Below are 10206 nucleotides of genomic sequence, written 5' to 3'. Positions count from 1 at the left end.
CTTCCAAAACTGGAGACAGACATTTGAAAGCGAAAAATTATTTAGGTCTTACTATAACAGAACAGAGCTGAAGCCCACAATGTATATAAATGAGAAACTAAGATGACGAAGCAGTTTTCATTACATAAGATTTTAAGTGAATGGTCAGCCTTACTGAAGGAGAATAATACAATTGTTTATGATGTTATTAGTTACAGAAACACGCGAACAAATACAAGACTCAGATGACATCTAAAACCCACATATAAAATCATCACAGAAGTAGCACATATGAAATGGTCAATTACGCCGCAATTAAAAAAAAAACAGAAAACTGCCATGAAATTGTCAAAACATCCTCGACCAGTATCTCAGTAATTAAATAGATATACAGTTAAAAAAATTGGGTCTCAGTAAATGAACCATGTAACCTTTATGAAAAGAACTGCGCCGTAAGTGTCGTGGCTTCAACAGAAAAGCGCGACTGCTACGGTCGCAGGTTCGAATCCTGCCTCGGGCATGGATGTGTGTGATGTCCTTAGCTTAGTTAGGTTTAAGTAGTTCTAAGTTCTAGGGGACTGATGACCACAGCTGTTAAGTCCCATGTGCTCAGAGCGATTTTTTTTTTCAACAGAAAAAAATTCTTTAAACAGGAAAATCCTAACAAAGCTTTCTACAAAACAGATTTTAAAATACTAAGTTTAAATGAATTTAAAACCAGTTATCTCTTGTTATCACCTCAAAACAATCAGTCGCTGAAGGCCATTCAGATTTTACAGCCTAGCTAGTCTCTTTGAGTAATACTTCAAAACATAACCAAGAAGAAATAGTTTAAGTCTCATCGGTCTGCGTGGCTGTTACAGGACGATCAACTCTCCTAGAATAAGTGAGCCAGCAAATGAATAATTCGAAACATTACACTAAAAAAACACATAACGATACACCAAGCGAATTTTCATCAAACATAGATACAATTCGTAAGTATCTGGACGCCTTGTGTCCAATGAATATACAAAACTTGAAGGTAAAGTCACGCACCGCACATCAGGGGAATAAGTGTGTCACTCGTCCCAATATGTCACAACTGTTTACATGCAAACAGAACTCTCACCATGTGCTTCTTGTTCTCCACCATAAAAATCCATCAGTCATGTACTGCCAAGCATCCACAATTAGCAACTAATAGAGGCTGTGGCTGGCAGCTCCGTCTGATCATCCCGATCGCAGGCAAGTAACAACTCTATTAACGGAGCCTATTCGCCCACTGTACTCTACGGCTATTTTATACCACGGTCTGTCCCCTCCATGGTGCACTGTATCGACTGCCAAATGACCACATGTCCATGTGCTAGAGCGACGGCGCACAGCCCGCTCTGGGTCTTCCCTCCAACGGAGTCAACAACAGACTAGCCATAGAAGGCAGTACTAGCCAAGCAGCCGTAGGCAGGGCGGCTGGTGGACGGGACACTCTGAGTGTCCTCCCTCATCCGGATCGCGTGCGACCCATTTATCATGCCTCACGCGAGTAGGCCGCCTTCTTGCGAAGCGCCGGGAGAACGCAGTACCGAACGCGGCGGCAGACATTTCACTGCCGATGGCGGACTGACTCCGCAATCTTGCGGTAACAATTCAGCATCCTATCGTTTGAACGACAGTGACTTGATACATCTGGCTAATATTGTGAACGGCCCTGCGAGCACGCAGAAATGCCACAACACGTCGTGGCATGGACTCGACTAGTGTCTGAAGTAGTGCTGGAGGGAACTGATACCATGACTCCTGCAGGGCTTTCTACAAATCCATAACAGTACGAGGGGAGAAGATCTCTTCTGAACGGCACGTTGCAAGCCATCCCAGATATGCTCAATATTGTCCATATCACTCCAACTGGACAAACCCCACACCTTTACGGAGCCTCTACCAACTTGAACAGTCCACTGCTGACATGCATGGTCCATGGATACATGAGGTTGTCCTCATACCCGTAACGTCGATCCGCTCGATAGCATTTGAAAAGACACTCGTCCGACCAGGCCACATGTTTCCAGTCATCAACAGTCCAATGTCGGTGTTGACGGTCCCAGGCAAGGCGTAAAGCTTCGCGTCGTGCCGTCATCAAGGGCACACGATTGGGTCTTCGAGTCCGAAAGCCCATATCGGTTTTGTTTCTTTGAATAGTTCGCACGCTGACACTTGCCCAGAATTGAAATCTGTGGCAGTTTGCGGAAAGGTTACAATTCTGTCACATTGAATGAGTTCACTTCAGTAGTCGTTGGTTCCGTTCTTGCAGGATCTTTTTCTGGCCGTACCGATATCGGAGATTTGATGTTCTACCGGATTCCTGATATTCACGGTACACTCGTGAAATGGTCGTACGGGAAAATCCCCACTTCGTTGCTACTTCGGAGAAGCTGTATCTCATCGCTCATGTACCGACTGTAGCACCACGAGCAAACTCACATAAATCTTGATAACCTGTCATTGTAGCAACAGTAACCGATCTAACAACTGCGCCAGACACTTGTTGTGTTATATAGATGTTGCCGCTTGCATAGCCGTATTCTTCCTGATTACATATCTCTCTATTTGAATATGCATGTCTATACTAGATCCTTTGGCGCTACGGTGTAAAAACAAAGACATATGTCCCTGTAAATTGTTCTACACATGGCTGACTATGGCAGTAATCTGAAACTATTGGATGACCATATTTAATTTCAATTTTGTATAATCTGCTCATGAATCATAATTTGCAATTAGTTTTAACCCGCACTTCATCCAGCAGCTAATTTAAAACAAAATGAAACGGCAGCAACGCATTACCACAGATCGTCTGCATCAATTAAATGTAGTTATTAACTGTATAATGACGTCTGATTCACACATGTGCGTTAATTTGAGTGGTGAGTAAATGCGCTGACACGATTACGTGACTATATTCTATTGTTTCGCTAATTATTTTTCACATAGCAGTTTCATTAACACGCGGTGTTTTCTACAGCATTGTAGGAACGTGCGACATTTTAATCGACATTGTTGTACATCTGAACAGTTGTTTATTATAGTCTATAAAATGTTTCCCTGTCTTACTGTGTTCCCAGAACGTTTCAAAATGATCTGTGACCGGCAGCCAGATACTACCACTCCAACACACGTCCATGGCAAGTTTCATAGCTAGTAAGCACCAAAACTGACGAAAGACTACTTTTCAGAAAATTTTGCTACTTATAACACTGAAGTAGTGAGGACTTATCTCCCTGTGCCTACTTCGGCATAGTTTCGTGTGGTATTTACACGGCCTTGTTTTAATACGAGGGCTATTCGGAAAGTAAGGGAACGATAGTCCATTGTGTTTTTTGACGGACTTGGGAAATTTCAGCAGGACAATGCGTCACTCAATACATCCATAATTGCTACAGAGTGGCTCCAGGAACACTCTTCTGAGTTTATATTCTTCCGCAGGCCACCAAACTTCCCAGGCATGAACAATATTGAGCATATTTGGGATGCCTTGAAACTTGCTCTTCAGAAGAGATCTCCACCTCCTTGTATTCTTACGGATTTATGGACAACCCTGCAGAACTCATGGTGTCAGTTCCTTCCAGCACTACTTCAGACATTAGACGAATCCATGTCACGTCGTGTTGCAGCACTTCTGCGTGCCCATGGGGGCTCTACACGATATTTGGCAGGTGTGTCACTTTCTTTGCCTCTTCAGTGTACTACAGACGGTATAGAAAAGGCATCGATGGATTTCAGTTCCAGTAGCATGCAGTCTGTTTCACTCAGGGTGAAAAGATCCGTTCCATCACCTAACGCGTGTAGCAATGTGGAAAGCCGAAATACACCTATTACCCGCCAGATATGTTCGTTCCATGATATGCGTAAATTTAATCATAAATAAGTTCATTCGTGATGAAGTTCCTTGTAAACATCCGTAAAGCCAACAAAGTTGTGACCTACCACCTTCTAATCTTAACCATATTGTCTCACAAGTCCGTTATGAAATGAAATGCCGTTGTGTACTACATTGTCTGTTGACCTTCTGATTAAGGATTTAATTCCACAGAGAAAACAGGCCTCTAAAAATTCAGTAACTGATATATGTTATTGTAATATTGTTGTTAAGTCCATTGTGTTCAACAACATGCTGACATCAATCTGTTTGTTACACAAAGAGTAAGCAACTGACAACTGGTATAATACCACTGCAGTACGTACCAGATGATGAGCGCTATAGGGTAAAACAATTTTTTCTGTTATAGCAACGAATAAAAAAATCTTATATTTGCTATACAGCGTAATCCAGACTGTGGTTTTATCAGTAGGGTGTGCTTCTCATATCGATGGGTGAGGTCTGTGTAATATAGTTTTATGGATATAGGGCCCTAGAAAAAAAAGATATTCCAAGAAATATTGATACAGTCAATCACGGTAGTAGTCAATATTGGCTTGCTGCACCACAGATTTCAAGAGGCGAAGATGTTACAACTTACGAGCACATTTAGTAATTGTCAAATCTGTTACAGTAGTTTTAACGCAACCTGAAATTATCGGATGCCACAAATCAAGAATTTAGGCATAATCGTTACAAATGATGCAATAACTATATCAATACACTGAGGTGAAAAAAGTCGTGCGATAGCGATGTGTACAAACGTAGGTGGCGGTAGTATTAAAAGGCATTACATTGGCGGGGCTGTCGTTTGTACTCAGGTTGGTCATGTAATAGGGTTTCCGACGTGAGGGTATGACCGCACGACGGGAATTACCAGACTTTGGACGTGAAATGGCAGTGGCAGCTAGATGCATGGTACATTCCATTTTGAAAATGGTTAGGGAATTCAATATTTAGAGATTCACAGTTTCAAGAAAGTGCCGAGAATACGAAATTTCAGGCATTCCTCTAATCACAGACAATGCAGTAGCCGACGACCTTCACTTAACGGTTGAGAGTGGCAGTGTTAGCGTAGAGCTGTCAGTGTTAACAGACAATCAACACTGCGGAAGTAACCGCACAAATCAATGCGCGACGTACGACGAATGTGCCCGTTCGAACAGAGCGACGAAATTTGCTGTTAATGAGCTAGCGCAACGGACGACCGATGCGAGTGCCTTTGCTAACAGCACGAATTCGGCTGCAGCGCCTCATATGGGTTCGTGACCATACCGTTTGGACCATAGATGATTGGAAACGTGACCTGGTCACATGAGTACCGACTTCAGCTGGTAAGGGCTGATGTTAGGGTTCGAGTTTGACTCAGACCTCGCGAAGCTATGGACACATGTTGTCAACAAGGGCTGTACAAGCTGATGGTGGCTCCATAATGGTGTGAGCTGTATTTGTATGAAATGGACTAGGTCCTATGGTGCACTGAGTGGATCATTGATATGGATATGTTTGGTTACTTGGAGACTATTTACAGCCATTCATGGACTTCACGTTACGGACGGCAGTGCGTCAAGTCACCAAGCCTCAATTGTTCGCGATTGGTTTGAAGAACGTTCTGAACAGTTCGGACGAATGATTTGGCCACCCATCTCCCCCCTACATGAATCCCATCTAACATTTGTGGGACGTAATTGAGAGATCAGTTCGTGCACAAAATCCTGGACCGGCAACACTTTCGTAATCATGGGCAGCTGTAGAGGCAGATTAGCTCAAAATTTCTGCAACGCACTTCCAACGATTTGTTGAATCCATGTCATGTCATCTTGGTCCACTACGCGGGTCAAAAAGGGTCCGACATGACATTAGGTACCCCATGACTTTTGTAACCACAGTGTGATGGTAGATTGTGAGATGACAAGATCACTTCCAGTAATTCTACGAAAATATAATTCATCCACATTGGATATTAGTTACCAAATTTTCATTTCTCCATCCCTCTGGGGACTGTTACTGAGCTTTTTCATGAAGGAGGTAGGGAAGAACTAGAGAATAGCCGTGTCATTCAGTACAGATTCCCTTACAATGATGATACCGTGGAAACCTTTTACATGAATTAATGTGAGTTTGTGTGAAGGTTGATTTTATCATGGCTATGGAACGCATGGAAGTATTTCAACAAAACTGTGAACACATTTGCTACCGACAAAATGATGCTATGGAACAGAATCGTCCCTTGCCTGCCTAGAAGAGAGAAGATTTCGGCTGCGACTGTAGTAATTTCAAACAATCTTTGTACGCATAGAACTAACATGTATATGCGTATAAGACACCCATATCAAGCATGGACTCGGCAGTTCTATGGAGTGGAAAGGGTTTGAGATCGTGGATCATCACGGGAAGGGGGGTGGCAAGTAAAAATTAACGTAATTCTCTGACGGTTAATCAAATTTTATAAAGCACGACATGCTAATTAGAAAAATATGCCGTCAGACTCACATATCCGTAGCTCCCTAAAGAGTGGAGTAAGTACAGCTAATATATATTTCTTAAAACTCGGCATTATTCTGGAACTCTGGTAGAAACTCCAACCGAAACTGGTTAATACCTAGAAAGGATTATTATCGGGATAACTGACTCCGAGTTATAGGAGTGAGGAAAGGCACTGTGGAAACCTTATATCAGTTTTAATTAAACTTTGTGCAGCCATAGCGTATCCGGGGAAAAGACTATAAAGTTACGGCATACGACCTCTGACCGTGGAAAGAACTATAACAACTGAAGCCGCTTCCCGCTCAGAGGTTTCTGTGTTTGTCGCTGACCACCAAAGGTCATAGTCCAAAAGTATATCCTTCGTTCCTCTACCTGGAAAGCCTAACAACAGTTACGTGGTAGTTCGTCTGCATGATGAAACTGCTGAAATGTGGTTACGCAGCAAGGCGACTATAGACCAAACATATCTTAAGCGGCTTCCCACATCCGTATCCTTTTTCTCAGCTATCACTACCAGGAATTAAGTAGGGTCACTGCCATCGTAATAATCTTGTGGGACAGGACTGACAGCTATTCTACTACCACTCTCCGCTCACGTATGTGACCAGATGAAAACCTGAGACTGTACACTGCGTTATTAAAAATATTGCAAGTTCCTTTTGTTTTACCTACAAAAAAGTCTTACACAATGTAAGAGGAGCTTTCAGTCTTATTGACAGAAGGTCAAAGGCGAAAAACTGGTCCCCAAATATGAAGTTATGTCGTAATTGTTTTATGTGCTAAAAATGTTTCAGATAAGATCTATCATCTTCCTCTATGAAATGTACAAATTGTTCACTAAATAACCAGCAATGGTTAAGAAATAAATGGACATTAACCAGGCGGTGGGAAAAAATGGCTTTGAAAATTGATGTAGCAGAATTTAAAATTTACAGATCGTGGATGGAATCATCGAATGGACCAATGTTCATGAATTAACGGCTGGCCTGGGATTCATAAATTCTGAGACATTTTTTCACTAGGCTTTCAAAAAACATGTACTAATCGTGCTTCATAAACGAAGCACTGGTTTCAGCTATGTCAGTGTACTCAAGAATGTATATCCTGTGACCAGTTTCCATTGTCAGGATAACGGGAAATACGCAACTGAAAGAGCACTCAGACAAGGAAGTTACATACAATATAAGTAGTATCGGCATCTTTAAAGGATATTTTCACAATTTCAAACTGGAAACTAGGAGAAAGAATACTACCGAGACTACACAGTAATGAAAAGGGGGTACAAAACATGCAGAATCAGCACGGACGTCTATCGCTGAAAACTGTAGTTCCTAGAAAAATGAAGTGCCGGGAACTTTCACTTGGTAGTTGATCCTCATCATGGTGCACAGTAGCTTACTACGGCTCCAAAAGTTTGACGAGACTTGTGAAATGTGCTAAACTTCGGCAGAGATTTTCTCATATGATTAGGCCAGAATATTTATAAACCTGAGGATACGGGATAAAAACGAGAAGTTTGATAAGAGTGCAGCCAAATCTCAGATCTGTCTTTTAATGATTCCACGCAGTCAGAAATGCTCTACTTTTGGTTTGTTTTCTGCTTGAATAGTCCCCTGCTGACATGCAGGTTTCATGGATTCATGAGGTTGTCTCCATAGGGGGTAGAGATCCCTTCTGAACAGTACTCTGGAAGGCAACCCAGATATGATCAATAATGTTCATGTTTGGGGAGTTTGGTGGCCAACGGAAGTGTTCAAACTCAGAAGAGTGATTCTGGACCCTCTCTGTAGCAATTCAGGACATGTGGGGCGTCGCATTGTCCTGCTCGAACTGCGCTGTTCACATCCAACTGCCCAACACTATAATAGTGGCTATTCGAACAATGCCAAGCAGACTATGCACACAGCACATTCAGTGATTTTCATACAGAGCGCTATGTGGCGTCACCAACATAAAAACAAAGAAGTAAGAATTCCGGCGTAGCGCTGCGCAGTTGGAGGTGAGCCTACTTACACTGATAATCAGGGTACATACGGGAAAATCCCCACTTCATCGCTACCTCGGAGATGTGGTGTCCCGTCGCTCGTGTACCGAGTATAATATCACTTTCAAACTCACTTAAAGCTTGATAACCTGCCGTTGTAGCAGCAGGAACCGATATAACAAGTGCGTCAGACAGTAGGTGTCTTATATAAGCGTTGCCGAACGCAGCGCCTTTTTCTGCCTATTTATGCCTCCGTATTTGAATACTCATGCCCATTTCAGTTTAGTTTGGCGCTTCAGGGGCTATATAAACAACAAACAATTGTTTATAATATAAGATTAACACAAAACAGTGTAATTTACATTTTTTCTTGGTAACTTGCTCATCGAAAACGCTCGGCTAATGGTTTATATCTTAAAAGAGTAAAAATGTTGTCACAATTATTTCACTGAATTTGCAGTGTTTCGAGTTTCAAATAATTTTTGACCATCATTTTAAGTTCTTGTCAAGCATGTTAATACTTTTTTCAGCTCATTTTTGTCACTGCACTGTCACATTTAGTGTATTTTCATAGACGTAAAGTGCCAATTATGTAGAGACAGCGCGTCATTAAGTTTTATTGGTGAAAAAATGCTGACTGAAAGCACAGTTTGGTGACATAAGAACTCTTGAGATAACCCTACACCCCTTGTCATATGTTCGCTACTTCAATTAAAACCACATTTACCCCTCAGACCAGATATTACGTTCATACACTCCTGGAAATTGAAATAAGAACACCGAGAATTCATTGTCCCAGGAAGGGGAAACTTTATTGACACATTCCTGGGGTCAGATACATCACATGATCACACTGACAGAACCACAGGCACATAGACACAGGCAACAGAGCATGCACAATGTCGGCACTAGTACAGTGTATATCCACCTTTCGCAGCAATGCAGGCTGCTATTCTCCCATGGAGACGATCGTAGAGATGCTGGATGTAGTCCTGTGGAACGGCTTGCCATGCCATTTCCACCTGGCGCCTCAGTTGGACCAGCGTTCGTGCTGGACGTGCAGACCGCGTGAGACGACGCTTCATCCAGTCCCAAACATGCTCAATGGGGGACAGATCCGGAGATCTTGCTGGCCAGGGTAGTTAACTTACACCTTCTAGAGCACGTTGGGTGGCACGGGATACATGCGGACGTACATTGTCCTGTTGGAACAGCAAGTTCCCTTGCCGGTCTAGGAATGGTAGAACGATGGGTTCGATGACGGTTTGGATGTACCGTGCACTATTCAGTGTCCCTTCGACGATCACCAGTGGTGTACGGCCAGTGTAGGAGATCGCTCCCCACACCATGATGCCGGGTGTTGGCCCTGTGTGTCTCGGTCGTATGCAGTCCTGATTGTGGCGCTCACCTGCACGGCGCCAAACACGCATACGACCATCATTGGCACCAAGGTAGATGCGACTCTCATCGCTGAAGACGACACGTCTCCATTCGTCCCTCCATTCACGCCTGTCGCGACACCACTGGAGGCGGGCTGCACGATGTTGGGGCGTGAGCGGAAGACGGCCTAACGGTGTGCGGGACCGTAGCCCAGCTTCATGGAGACGGTTGCGAATGGTCCTCGCCGATACTCCAGGAGCAACAGTGTCCCTAATTTGCTGGGAAGTGGCGGTGCGGTCCCCTACGACACAGCGTAGGATCCTACGGTCTTGGCGTGCATACGTGCGTCGCTGCGGTCCGGTCCCAGGTCGACGGGCACGTGCACCTTCCGCCGACCACTGGCGACAACATCGATGTACTGTGGAGACCTCACGCCCCACGTGTTGAGCAATTCGGCGGTACGTCCACCCGGCCTCCCGCA

This window comes from Schistocerca americana, chromosome 4 (assembly GCF_021461395.2).
Source record: "Schistocerca americana isolate TAMUIC-IGC-003095 chromosome 4, iqSchAmer2.1, whole genome shotgun sequence".
Lineage (NCBI taxonomy): Eukaryota > Metazoa > Arthropoda > Insecta > Orthoptera > Acrididae > Schistocerca > Schistocerca americana.
This window is presented reverse-complemented; position numbering follows the sequence as displayed.